Source organism: Micropterus salmoides, unplaced genomic scaffold, assembly GCF_014851395.1.
Source record: "Micropterus salmoides isolate LMB-PRFRI ecotype aquatic unplaced genomic scaffold, ASM1485139v1 Ms_hic_scaffold_5, whole genome shotgun sequence".
Lineage (NCBI taxonomy): Eukaryota > Metazoa > Chordata > Actinopteri > Centrarchiformes > Centrarchidae > Micropterus > Micropterus salmoides.
In genome coordinates this window covers 35,083,272-35,093,742 of record NW_024044237.1, presented here as the reverse complement: position 1 = coordinate 35,093,742, position 10,471 = coordinate 35,083,272, and positions in this window count along the sequence as shown.

The following is a 10,471-nucleotide window of genomic DNA, read 5'->3' as shown; positions in this document are numbered from 1 at the left end:
TGACATAGTAATGTATTTTTACTGGCGAAAGTTTTATTGCATGTACTCACAGTAACGATGTAGCTGTCGGCAACTTGAGTTAGTTTGGAGCTAACTAAACTTCTGTGTAGGAGCCGACGGAGCAGCAGAGGCTGCGTCCTGATGATTAACAGTCCCGTGGCCCGGTTAATATTGCGTTTCGGTGCCATCACTAAATAACATTAGTTTTCTTATCCATTACGTTTCAAGTTAAATCAGATTTGATGCTTGAGACATACGTTACATTTTACGCTAGTATCGATAAGCTCACACCTTATTAATTTTCGGGTTTTGAGATATTTTGGAACCGGGAATCAATCCCCATCCCTAGCCATGAGGTAATAAGTATAATTCAACTTTTGTTAAAGAATCTTCTTGAGTGAAGTGTAATTTCCTTCTATTGCTTTCCAATAGCATTAACCTGTTCTTGGGCATTTACAACACGGGCTGTTTGCTCTCAAAGGCCCAAAAACACATCTCTTCTTTTTTTTGTCAGGATCAGGAAGTTCAAATATTGAGCTGCTACATCATTAACAATCACAGAGGCATGACATTTGGCAGAAAGCATCCTAAAACAAAGCTAAAGCTGAATAAATATGATACCATACCACTCTGAATGTCCCCAAAAAGGCAAAAAAAAGGAAATGAATATTTAATGGTTTATAATGACTTTTCTCTTATAACATTTCCATGTTCAAGATCTTTGAGCCAGCTTTTCATTATGGAAATAAAGCTGCTTGCCTGCCAAAGAACCAGATATTTTTAACACATTAGTTCACCTTTTGTACTGATGATTCAACCAGGAGAACTTCATATCCATCCAATATTGCGATTGAGAAAATGAACCAGACTTTAACTTCTGGAATCAGGGCTGCCCAATATAATTAATCCTTTAGGAAAACAAGACTATGGACAAAAACCACTTTGATACAATGGGGATTTTTAGCCTTGACCTAACTGTTAATGCCAAACATCTTTTTATATGAGTCACAACATTTTCTTTTAAAAACAAGTAAAACCATCTTTATTAAAGTTTATTTTATGGATTTGCTTTCAGTTATCTGCCGTCTCATCTGTGCTACTTCAAGGTATTTTGTTTTCTATGTCAAAACACAAGAGGGTTTAGTTAGAAGTTAGTGCTTTTGTTAGAACAGATCTTTCTGCAGGATGTCTGTTTACACTTTACCATCAGACAGGATCCCGATCGTCCGTGCGACCGCAGCCCTTCGTGTTTGTCTCCATATGCTCCTCACGCTCTTCTTCATGCATGCATTTAATGTGAACGTGCATGAATGCCTCATAAGTTCTAATACAATTGCCTTTGTTAGTGTTGTTCTCCCACCGTGTTCTCAGCCCGTCCTGGACGCACGCCACACAGACGACTTCCTCCCCTGTGGGTTTCTGGATATTGTTACAGTCTGGGTGGAAACCAGGCGTTTGATTGGCTGTCTGAATCATATTCTGTGGGGCTGTTGGGTGAGTAATCATGTTTTGTAAATAAATCACTTACGATTTTGCTGCTGCCGTGTTACATATCAGACCGAGTACAAATTGATGGAGACTGAGGACCCCTCTTGATCTGTCTCCTTAAGTGGTTTATAACATCTAGAAATTTGGTGGGTTTGTAATGACATAAAGAATACAATTATGCACGTACACATGCACAGTTTAATGGCTTATTGTAGTATTTCTAGACCAAACTTGGCATCATTTAGCAGTGGTCGGCAATAGGCGGCTCGGGGCCAAAGCTGGCCCACCAGCAATAATATCTGGCCCATAACCAGATTACTTTGAAAGCGGCAAAAAAATAATTATAGCGGCTGATGCTGAAACAGATGAGTGATGACAGCAAAAGTTACTCACATAATCACTTCCTCAACTGATTGTGCCTACAAAATAAAAGCGCAAGGACATTTTTGCAGCAGTACTTTGTCGTGTTTAATTGAGAAGTTCTGAAGGAAATTCAGAAGACTCTCTGGCTTGGTTGACGTGAGCTCTCGCATTTCCCTAAATGAGAACAGCATGAATTTCCTCTACCTGGAGATCCTGGGGACACGAAAATAAGCGTCCATAAGTTGATGTGGACCAGTCGCCGGGACACACTCCTGTACATGCTGTGAATATGTAATACAATCAATTTGTTGAAAAGGGTAGAAAACAATGCTAGTAGCAAGTGAGGGTTGAACACACAACCCTCCAAACAGGAGTTTTGGTTTAGCTCAACCTGTTTTAAACGCAGGTAAGCCAGTCAGAGCAACAGCCCCCTTCAGCTGAACAGAATACTTCGTGTACTTTAACTTGAGGTAAATTTCGACAGGATTTGAATACCTCTTCTTCCTCTGCTGGTTTTGTTGTCAGAGCATTTCAACCTGGACGACAGTTGTTTACTCACAGTTGTACAAAGTCTGCAGAACAGTGAATTCATGTTGGGCATCCTCTCATCATATTTACCCAGGCTGTGTTTGCTAACAGTGCTAAGCTAACCACACACGATAAGAAACACACACACACCACACCAATCCCACTGAGTCCATCAATCGGATCAGATGCCACAACAACAAAATGCACCGAGATGGAAACATGGAGAGTATTTTAAGGCAGCTTTCTGTCTTTGAGTTGTCTGATTCAGTCAGCAGACGACTGAAGCAGTGTTGCCACTTATTCTCAAACTCTAACAGTGCTATAGTACGCTTATTAATATTTTAAACAGTAGACTCTGTATTACATTAGGTTCAAAGATACGTACACAGACGTGGCGTTCAGTGGTTGGTCAGATTAAACTTTGATTAGTTATTTCTTGAGATGGAAAGTTGCTAAACCTCAATGTGATAATCAGACTGAGTTGAGACTTCTCTTCATTATTCATAGTAAGGTCTATTTAAGAGTTATTTCTCTAAGAGAACTTACAACAACCTGTAAAGTTGAACCCTTGTTCGTTGTGTCGCAGGAAGATGACATCCCCTTTCTTAATCCTGCCTATAAAGCTCTTGATTGGCTCGGTTGTTTTGTGTTGACACCACGATGGTGGAACGAGCCACCACATGCTATCAGAGCAGGAGCGTCCCTCTAATTTCAAGAAGCTCCTGAAAACTCATCTCTTCTGAGAACACTTCTTCTAACCTATCAGGCATTTCCTGTGCTCTTCTGTCTGCTTACAATTCTCTTGTATTATTTGCACTATTCGTTAACTCTTACTTCTTTCCCCAAGCGTTCACCCCAGTGATGCCGTAAAAGCTCTTACTAGAATCTACTGTCACTTGTAGATCTACTACTTTATTGATGCTTGTATGTTTTGCCTCAAATGTAAGCTTAAACTATTACTACTACTTCTAAAATGTGATTTCCCGTGAAAGTGTTAACATTTTAAAATAATTATTTAAAAAGCTAACCTCCTTAAAAGGCAGATGATATGATAGCATAACAAATATTGTACAAAACAAGCTTGATCTCGCAAATATCCTCCTGCCAAGTAGATTTTTCTACTTTTGTGTGTTTTCTTCGTCTTTTTTGTTTTCCTCTGCGTTTCCTGTAAAGCATCAACTTGTGGTGTGTAAAGTGCTATATAACCTATGTTGAGTTATGATTAGCTGAATTAGAATAAAGGACATCAAAATGTTGGTGTAGTGTCGTTGGTTTTCAAGCAGCGAAAGCGAGGCACTGCTTCATAACCACAGAAGCAGGCATCAGATCTGGGTGATTAAAACATCCCACTCCAGTTAAAACATGTTGTATCTTGTGGCCATGGCATAGAAGAGCATTGGATGCATCACAGAAAAGTTATCAAACTTTTTTACTGACCTTCTCAAAATTATTTTAATTACTGTGTTTCGATTGTTTTTTTTTTCACTTTGTAATTCTGCAACAGCATGAATTTTTACTTTCAAGATAAAAAAGCCATTATATGAAGACATATTAAATTCAATGCCATGTGCTTCTGTGCTATACTGCATTATACCTGAAGAGAATAATGATTCTGCTACCGTTTCAACTTTTTTTTAAACCTCAGATTACGGTAGCGGAGCTGAGAGAAGCAGCATTTGTATCCTTCAGAAGATTCCCTCAGAAAGCTCGGAGTCAAGTACGTTATATTGGTAATGGTTTAATGGTTTCCAGCCATGATGTCTCCAGTAAATGGAGGCACATGGTGGAGGCTAGTTAGTATTATGTTTGATCTAAGGTATACTCCCCTTTTTATTTAATCCTTTCAACCCTTGCCAATTGGAGGCATTTTTAACCTCCGCCCCTCATTGTAAGTAAGAATCGGTTCTTAACTGACCTACATGGTAAAATACAAAACTATTAAAATGTTGGTCTGCTGCTGACTGACATGTATTGCCATTATTTTATTTTTTAACATTTTACAAAATATACATAGTGTCTTACTGCGGGTCTCCCTTGTTCTTACCACACACACACACCCACAAACACACCCACACACAAACCCACACATACACCCACAAACCCACACACCCACACACCCACACACACACTGGGTAGTCAGGTGTGCAATGGGTGTCGTGGTGTTGTTGGCTGGCCTCTACCTCCTACTTTGCCCAGGTTCATCACTACACCTCCACCCTCCTCCTGGAGTAACTCGGGGTCAGGCAGGTTTAATCACACCCAGCTGGGTTCACTGGCTGAAGCAGAGAACGTGTGTGAAGCTTTGCGTCGTCGTCCTCTGAATGTCAGGACAGTCTACGGTCTGCCAACACAACACAGCGACTCACACAGACTCGGGGCTCAAATCATCCAGCCCTCCTTGCATTTTCATCAGATTCCGATGTTCAGATGAAAAAAATTCTTGCAACATTCATATTTTATTAAGCTATTAAGCTGTGGGACTTTTTACATGAACGTACATTCAAACCGCTGCCAAACCAACCGGATCTCACTCCCTGACTCGTCACACATGGACGCATGGTCAAGACCCTCGTTGTCATAGTTCAACAAACCTGTAGCGTCAGTTTTTAGCAGAAAAACTCAGTAAGGAGGTGGATCGAGAGCCAGAACCCGGACTTCGAACCAGGAGAGCGGTGTTCGTGTCCCGTGTGAAACAAAGTATCAACATTAAATATTTTTTATTGAAGTTAGGCAAATTACATAAATTGCGTTAAGTTATGCAAGTAATGCAAGTTAACTTAACATGTTAACTGAAGTACGTAGTTATTTTAACCCAAACCATGATCTTTTTCTAACCTTAACCAAGTAGTTTTTGTGCCAAAACCTAACCAAATCAGGTTAAACTATTAATGCATTAATTAATTGAAAGTTTAGAGGTCATTCAACTCAGACAATAGATAGATGATAATGACTGTGTAATAACTAGCTATAGAACAGCTGCAGGAAAAACTGTTTTAGTTTAGAATGAATGACTGTCTTGATGCTAAGGAGGCACGTTGTTTCAAAAGAGCCTTTGTGTGAAGCAGTGTAACGTAAATGATGCAAGATGTTTTGTTATTTCCCTGGTTTGGACTTCGATGTACGGATAAAATGTCAAACTTACTTACTTGTCAGGATGACGTGTGCTGACACGTATGGATTTGTTGGGATAATTGGGACACTGTCTTCTTTCCCAGTGGTGATGCGCTTCAACTCTCCAGGTATTTTTATCTGCTATACCTTGAAGGACTCCTGACTTCACACACTTACAAATATGTCTATAAACTCAGACTGAGCAGTCTGTAGAGAGAACAGAGGTTACAAATGGTGTACGCAGGTGAATGGGATAAGGCTGTCAACTTGAGTTAGTCTGGTAATGAATTGCGGTCATACCTCGTTATTGCCTGCACATTCCTAACAGTGAAGAGCCAGAAGCAAACAAATCGCACAATATTCCCATGCCACTTATTGCTTGTCACTATGGGCGTGTCAATGTTTGTCTGTTAGTGATTAGCATGCTTGTTAGCAAACATTGTGTAAATACAAAACCTACTTAGGCAGCTCTTCATTTTTGTTTGCATCTGTAATTTTGGAAGCAAGCTTTGTCCCCTTTCTGGCATATCACTGCCATATCACATGCCATGCTCCTGTGGTTTTTAGGATTGTTTTACTGACCCACAGAAAATGAATAAGGGTGAACTGTGCTTCCTCTTGAACCGCATTTAGATGGTCTTAACCCTAAGAGAGCTCCTGTGTCAGCTCTGAAGGATCAGCACCATGGATACTGCTTATCAAGATAAAAAATGACCTGACTTGTAATGATATGAATGTTAAAATTTAAAATATTGCTGGATGCTGTGTGTGTGTGTGTGTGTGTGTGTGTGTGTTGTAGCAGTGAGGGGTTGTTATATAACCCCTCACTGCCAATCATTGCATCACGCAGCGCAGCGATCAAGTCAATACCTCCCTGCAATTATTCAACCCACCTCCGTCTCAGCAGGTCGCAGTGAGAGCACGTCATCTCGCTCTCTCTCCACTCTGCCATACGGTCATTAACAGAGCCGCGAACCGGAAAAAGGTGGCAAGGGACAGACGAGAAGAAGGAATCCGCCACAGGGAAGCAGAGAGGGAAGACCTTCAGCACCTCGGGGATCCTGTTTCCGGTCTCTTTCCCTTGAACGCCCCCCTGGTCGCATCCCCAGGACCAATCACAGCCTCTTGAATAATTCAGCGTGTTCATCAGCTGTAATCTGATTATTCACCAGCTAGTGAAATATGAATAATGAAGGAGCAGAGCGGTGGCCATTTCCATATTCTACCCCTGTCTCTGTCTGAGTTTGCCAACAGATGAGGACAGATGGACAAACAGATACGTAGACTGATGAGGAAGTGACAGATGTTGGGAAAGTGTTCGCTTTGTCCTCCAAAAGTATGTGGACACCACCGTCATTAGATGATGGTGTTCTAACAACTTTTCCCCCAGTGTTTGACCAGTTTGGTGTGGAAGAAGTTGAGCCTTAACCTTTACCCCATCCAAAACCTTTCGGATGAACTGGAACAAGGACTGTGAGCCAGACCTGATCACCCAACATCAATGTTGGAGTTCACTTGTGTCTGAACGGGAGTAAATCCCTGCAGGTTCCAACAACTGGTGCAGAGACTGAACCCAGAACAGTGGAGATTTCTAAAGGAGCACATTAATGCCCATGAATCTGGACTCACCTGTTCAACCATCACATGGCCTATGGGGGGGAATATTCATGCCTGTAACTTTTGGCCAAAGCTAGTTTATCTGGCCATCTGGAAGCAGTCAGACATTTGTTTGTCATTTTGAGTTGAAGATACTGTTGCTGATAAGAGATTAATATTGTTGTCCTTTTTCCTTTCTTTGTTGTTGTGCAAAACAGTTACACATAAATTATGAAGTGGTCTGCAGGCAAACATTACTAAATAATTTAATATATATATGTGCTCACACAAAAGCCTATACAATATTAGCATGAAAAAATTATTCAGAAAATAATAAAACTACAGGCTCATAATGACAATGCTACCATGTTCAGGGCCTTACCAGATTTTATCAACTGATGTTGGACCAAAGTGGTGGAGAATACTGTCCTTAGAGCCATGCTGGTGGCTAAAAATTCATTTTAAACTCTACTAAATGTATAAGTGTGTATACCCTGTGTGTGTGTGTGTGTGTGTGTGTGTTGTATATGTATGTATATGTATATGTATGTGTATATGTATATATATATATATATATATATATATATATATATACAAAAACCACTTATATTAGCTACTTAACAATAATCATACAAAACTAGAATCATTGCTAACCTCACCACATTGACTGACATTCATACATTTCCATGTTTTTGAGAAACTCACTTTTACGTCGTTCCTGATGTCCGAAGTGTGAAAATGCGAGAGCTTTTTCTTTTAATGAAGTTAAGCTAGCGGGTTTCTGTAGTAAGCTGTTGTAGACATGTTTCTCTTCCTCCCTTCCATTGTTTTGTTGGAGCTCTTTCTGCACACATACCTTTTGTGATGCCCTGTGGGGTCGTGAGTGGGTGTGGCCTATCTCTCTCTCTCCCTTGTCGATCAAGAGCTGATCATAACTGAAAGCACCTGGGCCCAGTGTCTTTGAGTGTCTTTGAGTTAACCTTTCTCATTCTGCAGAAGGTTGCTGTCAAGACCAGGTCAGACGTCCCTGCGGCCGGCTCCCCGGTTTCTCCTTGTGATGCCATGATTGTGACTGTAAACCCGGGTTGTTAAAATGTCAATCCCACATTTGCCAAGAATCAAAAGTATTTTGATTTATATAGGTGACTGTCCTCTGCTGCTTACATGATGCAAGTCATGTGGCTTAAAGAGGTCCTAGAATGCTTTTTCCCTTTATTTTGTTATTGTGCATGTAATAGGTTTGCAAAATGAAAAAGCCCAAAGTCCACCCCAAAGGGGAAAACACTGCTCCTGAACTGCCTGAAAACAGGTCGATTGTAGTCCAGCCTTTACTTCCGTAACCTATCTTCATCACTACGGGGTAGTGATGGCGCAGTGGATAAGACACATGTCTTTGGTGTGAGAGACCCGGTTTCAATTCCCCACTGTGACCCAGCCACCATTGTGTCCCTGAGCAAGACACTTAGTTGCTCCAGAGGTGTGCATATATATAGAAACTGTTAGTCGCTTTTGGATAAAAGCTAAATGAATAAATTAACGGAACATAATGCTTGCCTATAGCGGCTAGTGTGGCAAACCTCAAAACCACTGAGCTGCATCACACACGTTGACAGGACGTCTTTTGCTTGATAGTGTGGTCACGAGTCCACAAGGATCTTCAAGGGTCTGTGTGACTTTAACTATGACAGCCACAATATCTCCTATAGTCTTACTAAACTTTGATTCCCTTTTATCCCCCAATCACTGTATGCTGCTGCTGCTGTAATCCTGCTTCTCGCGCTAGTTTACAATTTATTTTTGTGGTGGTGTATTTCCTTTTTTCTTTTCTCAAACCCTTTTGAGCAACTTTTGAAAAGCTAATCCACTCCCTCAGTACGACCTGCGCCCATCACGTCTGGATATAGCTGAAAGACTTGACTGAATAGATGCTGCTTTGCTTTAAAGAGCTGTAAAACATTTAATGGGACTCATTCTCAACCTCATTCAGGTTACATAATAAACATTTTCTCTCCTGTGCTGGAAGTCTATTAAATGCCAGTGGAAGAGCGCAACACGAAATGACCTCCGACCCTCACTTAGATAAAGGGTAACATAAGGTTTGGGGAGGTGCTCTTTAATGATACTAAATGTGCTTCTATTTACAAAAAGACATTCTCTGAGGATATTAAAGTAAATACATATTTTCCAACAGGGCACCACAGATCACCAGCAGAGCGAGTTTGGATATTTTTCCCCATTAAAACATGCTTTTCTGTCATCAGGCCTGTGGAGGAAGTCATTAGAAAATCGGAAGGTGTCACAGTTAATCCATGATCCCTTATTTATTTGAGTGTTTTTCCTGTCTCTGGTCTTATACTTCTATACCCCAGTCAGTCATTGCCACATTGTCTCTGTCCTGCATGTGGTAATGTAGTCTGGTGCTTTTCACCTTTTTGGATTTTTGGAGCCAGTGTCTTCCACGCTATCTACCGCACCACGCGGCCAGAACTCAACCACATTTACAAGTCTAACATCACACACACTCATCAGTTTTTGTCATTAAAAATGTTACAACGTTGTCCTGTGTCCGCTCTTTTTTATTATGCCTTTTATTTTACCAGGAAAGTTAATTAACAGATTCTTTACAATAATGGCCTCCAGTAGGAAATGGATTTTAGGTTTAAATATAATAACATAAACAACAGACCGAAGACGCAGGACAACAACACAGTCCCAATAACAAACCACACAAAGACACCGAGTGAAAGAATAATAAAACACGGATAACAAGAAACCTGCGATGGACTGGCGTCCTGTCCAGGGTGTACCCCGCCTTTCGCCTGATGTCAGCTGGGATTGGCTCCAGCCCCCCCGCGACCCTGTACGCAGGATAAGCGGTTGACGATGGACGGATGGAGATAACAAGAAACGATAACTGGCTAAGACATACAATAATCTACAGCGAGTAGACAATATAAAAATGGCTTAAAGAAATGCTCAAGACAGCAGCAGGGCAACAGGGGTCAAACCCCCCACATAGCATCACATGAAGCAGTTACAGGTGTCTGTAAATGAGTTGGTGATTGTGCCTTTAAAAATGGCCGTGGTAGAGAGAGAGATTTTTTTTGTAGTTTATTCCAATCTTTGGGCGCGGTGAACTGAACGACAGTGCAACCTAGCGATGTGTTCACAGTTGGGATTTGTAACCAGATGTGACAGAAGTGAGGGTGCTGTAGGTGGAGGAGGAGGGATGAAGTACATCCAAATAGGGCGGAGTTAGGACTAGTTTTGTTTACGGTGTTATCTCTTTATTTATTTTCATTTTAATATTATACACACACACACACACACACACACACACACACACACACACACACACACACACACACACACACACACACACACA